Source organism: Bombus huntii, chromosome 2 (genome assembly GCF_024542735.1).
Source record: "Bombus huntii isolate Logan2020A chromosome 2, iyBomHunt1.1, whole genome shotgun sequence".
NCBI lineage: Eukaryota > Metazoa > Arthropoda > Insecta > Hymenoptera > Apidae > Bombus > Bombus huntii.
This window is the reverse complement of record NC_066239.1, coordinates 2,301,836-2,315,804: the sequence shown is the minus strand read 5'-3', so window position 1 is coordinate 2,315,804 and position 13,969 is coordinate 2,301,836. Positions and strand designations below refer to the sequence as shown.

Below are 13,969 nucleotides of genomic sequence, written 5' to 3'. Positions count from 1 at the left end.
ACAATCTCATAATCGGATCTTCCTACTTCGTTCCATTTTGAAAATATCTTGTTTTAACTTCCAAAATTCTCGCTTTGCTCTTCCATCATTTCATAACCATTCTCTACGAATATCACAATTCTCTTAAAAGCGAACGAAGTAACATGATATCTCTGTTCTGCCATTATCCAAGTTTCCATCGTTTTATCCTCAACCCAATTCGCTATAGTGCGCAAATTTTTCACACCAAAGAACACAAGATCCTTAAATCTTCCAAACCACTCATTTCTTCGTTGTCTTCCGCAAACTACCGTCGAGTCTACGAAACGAGAACATTTACTACGTTAATCCACGTGACCCTCTACTTTTTGTTCTTCAAATGGAGACTGTATGCAATAGAACATTCTTTTCTCAAAAAAGAAAAAGAAGAGAAAAAAGAGAAAAAGCTATTCGTAAAAGTCGATCGCATGAGCTCAGACGATGCGCAGTGATGATGATGCAGTTTCGCGAAGAAAATTATGCGAGCCAGACAGGAAGTGCAAAAAATTAGAGCAAAGTCGTAAATCACCAAGCTGATTGTGCATTTTATGGAGGAATCCATAGGCACCGGCGAGAAACGCGTTTTTCGTTTTTTATTTTAGAAGAGGTCCAATTGCATTTTTCAAGGATGGATTTTCCTTTTGAATCGGACAGCCATATGTATGTATAGACGAGAAAGGATTTGCTACGGACACACGTGACTGTGCTTACCGTGAAATATTGTATATTATGGACGTTCAAGTGAATTACGACGGAGAAGAAAATATTTGCTCTTTTTGAAAATGTAAAATGATTCAAATATGAAACACGGAAATATTTTATTTGAACTTTTAAGAGTGGAACCGAGACAGATTTACAGAGTAAAAATATTCTTAATATATTTATATTAATGTACTAAAGTAATACTATTGCTATTGGATATTATTTCTATTATTTTTATATTTTATAGTAATATTTTTAATGGAAATGTATTTAAAAATGTGTTATTTTTTTGGATAAAATTTGAGGAAGAATTATTTAAAGAGGACAGTTCTTTATGATTAAATCTTCCAACAAAAACGAAGTTCATATATTTAATCCGGTAAACTTTGAATCGCAATTTTTTGCACAATATCAATATCGTTCTTTTATACAGAGTTTAACTTTACTTTGAGAACATTCTTTATATTACGATATTTTTCTCCCTTTTTATATAAATTTTTGATTTTCTGTCTCTCTATTTTTGTTACGTTTGATTCCGTATATAATTAGGGGACCGTAATTTATTTCAAAAATATTATTTCGACGTAGAGAAACATTGAACGCCTAATAACGCTTCAAGAATTCAGTTTCCTTTAGTACTTCATTCAAATATATTTGATTAACACAGTTTACTTTGTCCTTATCTTGCTGCAGCTTCCGAAATTTAAACACCAAATCTCTCTGATTTAAACACCAAATCTCCTGAATTTCCCTAGATCGTTGTTTTAGCCTACAGTCGTGTTTTTGGTGGTTAAACAAATTGTTCAAACGATTCACGTGATAAATTGCAAGAATGATATTTTATTTAATTTCTCGAGGCAACGCCGTCAGACGGAAATTTAATAAAGCTTCAAACATAATTAACTAAGCTGTTTTGCCGTGGGACTACCGATTATTTTTACTACCAATTTTTATTCCAACAATAATTTTTTCATTTCAATTTAGTAGAACAGTAAGATGAGAAATTGAAAAAGTTAAATTTTGTATTTTTAATTCTTTTACACTAATGCTCGAGGGAAACTTTGTTGAAACATATTACTATGAATTTCGCACTTTAAATGTTATACATAAAGTATTATACGTATAATAGACAATAGAAAAAATTATTTGCAATAAAATGAGCTAATTTATCGATTAACTATATGCAGACATGCGATTAATTAATTGGTTAATATATTAAACGTTCCATTACAAACCTAAATCTATATCAAATTTTTGTACAGTTTAATAATTTCATATTTCATACATATCAATGAAAAGAAAACAATACTTTGATTTTCGTTTCTAGAAAATTAGAAAATCGTGATGGCATAAAAGTAGAAAGTTAGAGAACAATACTTAAGATCTTTAAAGTAAGGATTATGCGATTAAAGAGCGTAAAAAATTGCAGGAAGTTAGTAACTCCGGTCACACATTCTGCTTTCTTTATGAAGATAGTAACGACCGATACTAACTTTTTACTCGAACACTTTCGTCGTCATGTTCGAACTTTTACACGATATATTTTTCCGAACTTCGAAAACAGCGTTGTCCTTTATGGACTGTATAATACATTCCTGTCTCCGCTTGAAATATTAATATAGGAATTTTTGGCCCTCAGTTAAGTAAGGGTGAGCAGCTGGAAAACTTTTTTAAATCCTTATACTTTATATTTGTAAAATTTTGTATTGCTCTATGCCTAGAATAACACTTGGATTAAAATATAAATTCTTATCTTTAGTAACATCTTTTATCCACTTCAAACATTATGTCTGTTCAAATATTAATTAAAAGTAGATTTAAGTGAAATTCACTACATCGTGTACAATATTCGTGAATAAAATTTTAGAAGGAAATTTGTATCAATGAACAATGTGATATTACGATGCTAGTCGGAGTAAGATTATATCCCGTGTAAAAAACAAAGCCGAACGATTGCAAATAATATTCTTATATATTACAAATTCGTGTGTGTATACCCAATTAAAAAATCAATTAAGCTTTTTCCTCGGAACCTGTTGAAATTCTTTGTCGAATTAGAGTTCACTGTTGCTTCGTATCGCCCCATCCTATCTCAAGGATTACACTATAATTGAATTTTTTACGATGTCACTATTCCACACACGGATTAAAAAATCAATTGTAATCAACTCGAGCACTCGAGCATCCAAAGTAGTTCAACAGACTTTATTACTCGATTCTTTCAGAAATGCATGCAATCCACATGTAAAAAACATGTAAGATTTACGTTTAAGAAATTCCTTGATTTTTATAATCTTCGCCAGAGTTAATCAATTAGATAATTAATTTTAAGCAGTATAATATTATTTTAAAATTTATCATATGAACTACAATAATTATTTAATTAAATTGCCGAACTTTAAAGCTGTAATTAATTAGGAGTTTGTTGAGAGTAATATACGACTCAAAATCATATCAATTGAAGGTTAAATTCATGAATTTTACGTTATTCTCAATTTTTGCAATCAAATATGATTTGGTAATTTACGTAATTTGAATCGTATCAAATAATTGTTGAATTAGTCTTATACGGAAGAGTATTGCTGATGGATGCAACATTTAAATCGTTTTTTGTTGATCTTCGTGTTTTCAAAGTTTGACTCAAGCTTCCTTTATCAAAGATTATTATTATTACGTCTTAAAAGCAAAGTTCTAATCCTTTATCTCTGGTACTTACATTTTGAAAAGTGTCACAAATTTCTTGTATTGTCTCGGGTCATTCGTAACAACTTAAAGCTTAAATAGAAACGAATTTATCTTATTCTCAAAATCTGTACATATCTCCTCGAGTTAAAAACGCCCAAAACTGCGTCTTTTGATGCAGAAAATATAAAGCATTACTTATGTTTATGTTTTAACGATGAGCGAGGAGAATTTCGTAATTTCCTGTCGAAAGAGTTTATACCTATACTCTCTTGTACTTCACCGAGTGGCGGAAATTTGCATGGAAACATGTTATAGTTTGTTTTCTTCGCGTATTTTATGACGAAGGTATGATTTTAGCAAAAATTAAGATGGAGGCTATATAATAACAAATAACCAAATAATTAAAAATAGCATTCAAATAAAATTGTATATAGAAAATACATAACAGAATTGAAATTAAACTTAATGGACAATAATTTCTTGACTTCTTCTGTGCAGAAATTCTCAGTTTTATATGTATATATATACATATAGGTAAATATTTTATAATACAAATCCGAAAAAATTGAAAATCATTATACACAAATATTATATGTATTTTAAATGCCAGTTAATTGTCCACGTGTAATTGTGTATAACGTAATTTTCGCTACATTTAATTGATATAGTTTTAATGAATACAATTTTTTCTACATTTAACTAACTATAATTTTCTCTGGGGAAAAGAAAAATGATACAGGAGTTTGTTGAAAACGAACATGCAACACAATACATACCATCAAATATGTATAGAAACGATAAAATATCTCAAGTTCCAGGTGCAAATACCGTGGCAATGTTCACAAAAGATATCGATGTAAACGGCGGTTATGATCGGTTGTGTATGATAGAATGTTCCGCAACCTTTTATTATTAAAAGCAGGCGACAATAAATCTATGTATATCGGTAAACTAAAAAATACTACAAATATTCGATAACGATGCGTGTTTCTCGCTTACCTAGTAATCCTTTTATTCTCTATTCACGTTTTCAATAAAAACGAAAAATTGCTCTATCTGTTTGTATATTTTATTATTAATGATTTTTATCGACCACTTCTAATCGGTTGTTGCTTAATAAATATTTTCTCTTACCGTTAAATATTACTTCTCTTTTAACTACCATTTTTAAAATTATACATATTGGATAATTGTTTTCACTGGTAATATTTTTAAAGCTGCTACATACACTGATTCACGAATGTATTTGAACGGTTACTGTAAAACTTAATATTCACGTTTTCTATAGTTTAAACTATATTGCGTTACAATTACATTATTACATTGTTTATCACATATTACATTATTTTATAGTTACGTTCACTTTCTATTTCTATTTTCATTATATTTTACATTATCCATTTATTAACGCCCGTCTGCTTTACTGGAAAACGTAGCAATTCGATTACCATGCGTTAAAGTGTCGAGAGTGTGAATCATGACATTCTCGAGATGACCCATTCAGGACAGCCAGTCTGCTTTCCGCTCTCTTAAACGGATACGTCTGGACCCTTGTCTGAATCTGAGAATATTATATACTTCATCAAGTAGTCACGGAATTACCTAGAGAACTTGCGATTACATTGCATTCTGGCGATTCTCATTCACGGGGAATGAAAACGAAATATATTCCAGATTTATCGCCTCGACTGCCTCTTTTAATGTCATTTCAAGGAGAACCAGAGTTTTAGTTATATCGTTTGAACGACTATGCAAAGAAACGCGTGGGTTTAATTGCGACTTGAAGAACGTTCTCAATTTCTATGGAACGCTTTCTCTCTCTGAGAAGCAGTTGTCTCAACATTTTCTGTCGAATTAAATGGATATATTAATTACTTTTCATGAACCGTAATGCAATAATAAATTTTACTAATGAAAACGAAACAATCAATGGCTACAGAAAATATTTACACACAATTGTATAAGTTAATGATAGAGCAATATAGAGTGAGACTAGAAAGATAAAAAAGAAAATATAATAAAATAGAAATTTTCATTTTCCTCAGAAGTGGCAATGAATGAGAAAACATCTTTCTCCTCTAATATTCTTTTAATTCAATAAACATGCTGAAGCGATACCATACTATGGAAGCAGGTTACTCGCATAAATCTTTGTTACGATGGAGTCGGTGCTCTTGCAGAAAATTAACGTGTCGCGAGATGGTATAAGACAAGGATACGGACGGGAGAAGTGAACAAAGTAATTTAATACATTTTGAATTCTGTCTGAAAAGGCGTATATTAATAGCATACAAAATAGAAGATAATTATCTTAAAGTAATATCTTCTGAAAAATTTTAACTGTTTAAAAGTCTTAAGAATTTAATCTCTATCCTCAGCGATCTCAAGCACTGTTTCAAAAGAAACTACATACCCTCAATCTCGATGAAATCAAATCCCAATAATGAAAAAAAAGACCCCTCGTTTTACAATTCCATTCGCCATCACTAACATCCATTCGCCTTAAAATAAAGAAATACTCGATATAGAGTGCCTCATTTCTTTCCCCAATAATGGAGACACAACATTCGAAGGACCCACGGTCGAAAGTTTGGCACGATTTACGCGTCTTTCGATGCTAGTCGCTTGATAACGTCGTGTACGGTGATCGTGGCACGATCGAGTCGAGTCCCATAAAAAGGACGAGGGGTGAATCAGTCATGGAAAGAAGGATAGCGGTAAAAAGGTTCCGTATCACGTGACAATGAGATACCGTTGAACATCGTTCGTCGACGTATATATACGTACAAGCAGTTTCTGGACGGGCGACCTAACCGAAACGAGAGACGGTCCAAGCTGGTAGAAAACGATGGCGGGATGATCCAGGTTGATGGAGGAATCTCGATGAATCGGGGTAATGGTCTTCCACGCCTTGTGATCCCTCTTTGACGCTCGTGTACTGCGAACACGCCGCAGAAATCGCTTGGCTGCTCTACTTGCAGGTATAATAGTTACATACATACTCCTAAATGCATTGCATTTGCGTAGTGAGACTGATGTGGCTGGTAATGTAAATTAGATTTGGTACCAGTGAGAGGCATTTCAGCGAAATTGTTGAATATTATTGCGGTAATCAATATTTTTAATGGAATGTTATGTAGATAGATAAATTATATCTTATATCTTTATGGATCAGACAATTTGGGAAATTATTTATGGGTGGAAAATGTAAAGGTACTGATTGTAATAGAAGTAGCTGTATTATGCTATAACATAAATATACAGCGTTCAAATGGGATTGGTTTATATGTGTGTTTTACGTAGAAGAGTAAAAGTTAAAATAAGTAAAAGTAAAAGAAGAGTAAAAAATAATAAAATAAAGGAGTAAAAATTTATGAAGAGTAAAAGTAACTTAACAAGCCCATTTTGAGTTAATTTCCCTTTATTGTAATTGAAAGATTATTTATATCCTTATAGCAAATTAGTAGTTAAAATTATCTAATAACGAAACGACCATGTAATTATTAAACGTAGCCTCATAGTTACGATAATCTTATGTATTATACCAAACAACATACACTATATACATATACGAGGTTCATACAAGTTTCCAAATGTTCCATATATTATATATTCTATGTCATTATCGAGAACGGTCATATAATTCTGGTCGATTAATCGTGTTTTGGCAATATAGATCAAATATTAGACTTTATATAAGACCAACAGGTGTTTTAATATTTTGTGAATGAAGGTGTATCTCACTCTTAAGCGGAATTCAATATCAAAGAAATAACGATAAATAAATTACGAAGATTTGCAATTTGTGAGATCATTCGTCTTGTAATAAAGTTAAACCGAAGCATGTTTCTTAGTTTTCAAAGAAACTCGAGGGATATGAGAAATCAAGAGATCTCGTTACAACTTCTAGTATAACTAAGGAAATTAATCTCCGTATATATGGATTGAATTTACGGTTCACGATCAACGTCAAGACACGTACTTAGTTATACCAATGGTTAGACTGGTCAGGTCAGGAATCAAAGACGAATCACGTTCCACCAAGAATCAATCATTATGGCCAAGCAATCTCAACTCCATCGTAAAATTTTTTCATCAAATTACACGTATTCTTCATCTGCTAGTATCCTTGTTCGATGTCATTCTCAGAGAGATGATAAAAAAGCTTGAAGGGAATTCCAGAAGTTTTTACGGAAACGTTGATTTAACAATTTAATTTAATCGAAATTTCTGGTATTTTATATAGAGAAAACGAAATTTTAAGCAGTAGAAGATTTGGTGATATTTTTTAAACAATTGACCGGTACTGATAATATTATAGTTGAGAAAAGTTGAACTGTTATAAAATCATGACGTGAAAAGTGTATTTTTAGAGGATTATAATAATGACCATAGTAAATTAATGAATACTTCCCTCGTTCCATAGAAGTTTTGAAATAGACTTTATCCATCAGAAATGAAACGTAAAATTGCGTCAATTAAATATGACTGGATGGTATTTGAATATTCGAGGATAAAGGTTTCAAGCGATAATATTTAATCATTACTGGAACGGAAATTATGAAAGGTTATGAGAAAATTCATTCGGAATGTGATATTTCTCCGAACTATTTATCCCTGCAGTAACAATATTTCAGACTATGTTAAATCTGACTCGTTAGATCCAGTACAGAAGAAATAAATCTCTGCTCCACTTTTTTTATATATGTACTGATTTATGTGGACACTCTTCAATTTTCTATTCTTTTTTTCTCTCGCACCTATCTTTTTTTTTGTCATTATATAATTCTTGAAGTATACACACGATGCTTAGGCTTACTTGAATACAAAAGATTTTGTCTTGTTTCCATTAATTTTCCTTTCTCAATACTGTTATATTATTAATGTATTAATATCGTAAACGAATCTACTCGCAAGAATATCTGAAAACAATCGAAATAATTATTATATTTACATAATTCTTGCAACACGATAAGAATAGCCATTATATCGGATTTCTATAATATAATAATTAATATTTCTATATCATAGTTAATTTTCATGCAATAAAACACAAAACTAACAAAAGAGAGAAAATTAGTTGCACTAGAATCGAGGCATTTGTTCGTTTTAAATTCCATTCGCGTTTACTATTAGCCAGTTGGTGAAAGAGGTCGGCTAAAAAAAGAAAAATGGGCAAAAAACACAAGTTAAATTTACCCGTAGAGTTGTTATCGCGCATATCCTGTTCGACAACGACGCCGAGCGTTTTTAATTAATTCGTCGCTTTTACGCGACATGAAATTAATTTCACGTTCAAACAGCACACGGAAAATTTATGGCTATGAAATATATATTTCGTTCAGTCATGGTACGATCCTCGACTGAGTATTTTGAATAAACTTCTCGTTTCGTACATTCGAAACAATCATTTATATATTTGCCTTTAACTGGCGATCATTGGTGTTGTTAAATGATATCGTTGAACTTCCATGATCAATTAGGCGATTAATTTGAATTTCATGGATTAGTTCTTTAAATAAAATTCTGATTGCAGTTTAAAAATTTGACCTCATTTCGTAATGCACATGTAATGTGACGTTTCGTCGGTAATTATATCCGTGAATAATACAAAGCCATGTATGAACGCTTGATGGCGTTTCATTTGTTTAATTAATCTCACTCGTTTACCGGGAACGCAATCAGAATTCAGAATGGAATCGAGCAAATAAGTAATTGTGTTTCGATATGAACAGATAAAAATCTATAATGCGACTAATTGCGAGCAGCGATCGCTCTAAAACTTGATACTTGCTGCAATTATTGTTACAGTCGAATAATTATTTTAAGTTGTACATGAGCGCCTCAGAAGCCAAACAGATCAATTCAAATTATTTCAGTTTTCCAGAAATAACGTTACTTACTTCCATAGATTCATTTATTGTAAGATGACATAAATAATAACAAATTTCAAGATAATCGCCAATAATCCTGTAGTCGATACGAAAGAATGAATGTAAAAAAGTTACATCATAATGTACATATTGATTTTACATCCGCAAAACCGATATTACCTTTTTCACCGACTCGATAAATAGACGTGTAACGATTTTCGTTAATACGAATGGAAAGATCCGATATGTCTGAGAATACTATCTTGTAAAATATTTTTTTTTACCAAAGAACGCAATGAAAGGAATAGTTTCTACGGCTATCAATCGAATGGAATGGCTCCGTTTCCAAATACGCTCTCATGGAAGAAAACCACAGAAATCCAGGGAAAAAATATTCGAACGATAAATTGGAATCGACGCGCCGACACAGAGAATTTATCCGGTGAAATTGAATATGCATAATGATCAGAAAGGGCGAGATAAATCGCATGAGACGTGGCACGAAATTTCGCGCGTTCGGGTGTAATTAAACGGGAAAAACAGAAAGTACCGGACCAGTCACTTTTAATGAAGATTTAATTATAAATCACGGGCCCGCTGGCAATTCGGCTTGTCTGTGTATCAAAGCGAATTTCAACCATCGTGAAGCGCCTGTCCGATGAGATTATTGGCTTGTGATTATGTTTCAAGAATATTGAGTTTTCGAATTACACACGCCATATCGGCGCCAAAATTTCACCTGGACGCGAAAAGTTTCTTTAATAGATGAATCGCATTATAGAATTACTCTATGAAAAGTTAAAATCCATTCTGCGTTTAGAGAAGATATATAATAATTCTGTGTAAACGAGAAGTTTTGAAACATATCTACTATCGATTTTACGCTCGTAGAACGGCTGTTTAAAATATTTTTAAGCGCATTAAGATCGAAGTAGTAATTAAAAGTAGTATTTATCATTTCATACGTAATATCCACAGATTATAAGATTAAGTTACTTGTGAAAAATCAACAAGATCAAAGATTGTGTGAAACAGAATTGTCTTTTATGTTTGCAGATGTCTGCTTTGTATCAACATTAACTTAAAGAATCAACAAGAAAATTAACTCCAAAAGAGATAGGTACTATCTCAATCTTAATATAAAAGACTCTGTTGAAAAATCGCTGTATAAAATTGCAACGATTTCACAAAATAACCGAAGCTACGTTTCCGACGAACGAAATATTCGTCAAAGACGAGGCCAGGAACGGATAAAACCCCTGTAATAGCCCGAAGAGCTATTCAAAAAGCGGAAATAACGTCGTTTCTGTGAACGTCGCGTCATTGTAGATTTTTTCCCGAGGAGATTATTGTTTGGAATATCCGACGTGACGAACGAAGGGAATCGATGCTCGCGGGATATTCATGCGGATCGATCGAGGCCTCCATTATCATGTAAAACGACGGTCGGACATGTAAATTTGGCGAGTGGACGAGCCGAAGGAGAACGTTCCGCGCGATTGGCCCTTATCATGGAGCAGAAACAAACGGGCACGATCGATTAGATGCGGGATTCTCGTAGTCAAGAGGCTTTAATAACGCCGTGGGATACACGCCGAAAATGTCAATCGACTGTCACCGGTTATGGGTAAGTTGAACACTGGTATGTTAGCGGTTTGTACGAAGTGGTTCGTGAATACTGTTTCTTCCATAAACCAGGACGGAATATCCTGAAATTTCTGAATCTCTTATTTATTCATTTATACAAAAAAGAAACGAAAAAAAGGAAACGGTAATGTAGGAATGAGAATATTGAATGGCCAAAAATCTCAAGCAGTGTTTGACCTAATGTGCAAAGTGTAACGGTGTTAAGTGTGTTAATATCGTAAGAATGTTGGATTATACAGTTTTTATTCACTAAATACGAAATAAAATGACAAAAATGGTATTTAGTAATTATTTACTTACTTAATTATTTATTTATTTATTGACGAGAAAACGCAGTAATACAAAAAGATGAAGATTATACTTGTATGAAATACAACATGCATTTTACCATTACATGCAACATTGACGCTCAGTTCTCTTAAAACTTCCTTTCTTCGACTCCCCCAACTGTTCAAGCATGCATACAAAACTCTTTTGCTTATCATACTAATCTAATCAGTATTCTATCACTGATCAATATCGTACTTAAATAACTAGCTACTACATGTTAAATTGAAATGCAACGTATCATGCAATCGCGATGACTTGTAATTGTTATTGTGTATTGATAAAAACGTGTTTTCAGTGAAATATATCCAGATAACAGTCAGTCACGTAACTGGTACCGCTTGTAGCTTCTTTCGTTCGGGTCGAAAGGAAACGGCTGGTTCGATAGTCTGACTTCGGATATAGGGATTCTTAGGCTATTTACTTACAGCGTGTTGCGAGTATCGTAAAACATGAATGACGGTTTGGAATCAAATTTACCCAGTGAAGGGCGAATAAATGATAGTACAATGCGATTGAGAGGATTTTTAAAGGTAAATTATATCTGGAATCGTATGCGTATTCGCTACCCGTATATCGTAGTACGGTATAAAGAGAAATAGTACATAACTTTTACTATTTCTTTGACTGGTGGATTTTTCGCTCTGTTGTGTTTGTCTGGTGGTTTTTTCAGAATTCGTCTAACTCGATGCACTTTATCCTTCATGAAAAACAAATTCCTGCATAATTTGCGACAATTTATCTCGTAGCGGTACGTGTTAATTTATTTGAAAATATGCGCAGAATTAATTAAACTTGCAGTTCAACTTGGTTGCAAATTTTTCTAATTTCTCTAATTCTGTTTTGTTCAGTATATATCTTGCTTCGTAACAAGGAGTTACAGTAATTCATAATAATTTATTTCATGGCGAATATCTGTAAATGTACAAAGAATAAAAAAACAGCTTCATCAATTCCTTTGACAAAAGTTTTCATATTTCACTAGCGGATTATTTGTAATTTATTTAACCTGATATACATCTTCCTTTGTAACAACGAGGTTAATAATGATTTGCAAATTATTTAATTCGTGACGTGTAAATATACTTAAGAGCGATGTTAATCCCATAAAATTAAACTGACGTATGATAACACGGATTCTTATAACCGGTACACGTAATATATACTTTCAGTAAAACGTTAATAATGTAGAAGAAACTAGATGGTATCTATGTTTATACAGTATTCGACAAACTTCGGAGAAACGGAGTAATATGCTTGTACAAATTTACTTTATAATCAAGTGATATGCTTTAAAGGAACTATCGTGAAAAAGTAATTCGAAGTTAAGTATAAAGAAAACTTGCTGATTTTATACAGATGAAATTATTTTACTTGGTTATTAGATTCCATTTCTTTCGTAACGTTGTGTGTAATATACACACATTTCTTTTTACATGTACAATTACAAATTAATTAACTACAACTACGAAAATTAGTATTTTGTTAAAATTGTACGAAAATCTCCGTACCTACGTTATTAGTCCGTATAATATATTTGAGAAAAAAATCAATCAGAAACGTTTACGATCACGAAATAAAAAAATAAACAAGGCAAATGAATCATTAAATCTTAATCTTTGCAAATGTAAGTACGTAAATGTGTAATTTATCTTTAATAGAAATGAAATGAAATGTAAAAAGATAGAAGACACCCAACTAAAATAAATTATTATATCCGAGATATGATTAACAGGTTATCGGGAATTCATTAACAACCCTCAAAATTATGAAATTTTTGTAATATATAAAAAATAGGAAAATAAAATTTGATTAAAGATAGCCCAAATAACATAGCCAAGTTAATCCTTCTATCAGAATAAAATATCACGGACGATCGCATGAAATTTATTACGATCCTTCAAAACCAATCTCGAAGACGCGACGACCATTCTCGGATACGATCAGAACCCACTATCCTGAAATCCGCGCGAATTCATTCCAACTAGCATACATAATACCGCGATATATCGCGGCTCGCGCGGATACGTACGGAAATTTGCGGCTGGCTGTAATGACCGCTCAAATTGCGATTCGGAGAATTTAGCGGTGGCCAGATCGAACTGTGCCGTTCGCTATGATAGGAACGCTATCACGACTGCACGACAAAGAAAACGACGAAACTGTAACTTGTGTATACACGGCCGCGTGGTTACGTGTTGTACGCGATTCGTGGTCACGACCGAGCCTTCCGTGACTCGACAACGTTAATTAGCGCTTTACTACCCTTAAGTTTGAGCTTCGCTGGAATTGCTAGCCGGCTGGCTCGCATAAACTTCATGCGACACCTCGATCTCCGTGCGTTCGTGACGATTCCATTCGTGGAACGAGCCAGTGCATGCGGGATAACGCTTTGTCCGATTATTCTTTCTTCTTTTAAGCCACAGCTAAAACTTTCCTATTAGACCACGGTTATAGTAGATCTGTATCAGGACTGGTGTTCTGACGAGTGGAACTGGATTTGAAAATTCCAATGCATACACCCGTAAAAAATCTATGAGATAGGTTAAGCTAATAATAAGAACTAGAGAAAATGTCACGCCATAAAAGAAAAATAACATTGGTGTATAAAATATAAAATGGCATTGGGTAGACATGATTCACGGTGGCAAGGTTGAAGCTGAAAGTCATTCAATGCCGAAAGACAAGAATTAAATAAAGAAATAATACATTGACGT

General features: G+C 32.8%; 1 protein-coding gene across 3 annotated transcripts in view; it reads left to right on the top strand.

The window, feature by feature from the left end:
• Positions 1-13,969, top strand: part of LOC126878330 (5-hydroxytryptamine receptor 1) — a 274,852-nt gene that overhangs the window by 48,800 nt on the left and 212,083 nt on the right. Inside the window, exon 2 of one of the 3 annotated variants that reach the window (XM_050641027.1) lies at positions 10,335-10,905. The exons of the other annotated variants lie outside the window; for them this stretch is intronic. The gene's annotated coding sequence lies outside the window, so the exon portion shown is untranslated. The remainder of the gene's footprint in view (positions 1-10,334; positions 10,906-13,969) is intronic. 3 annotated transcript variants of the gene reach the window in all.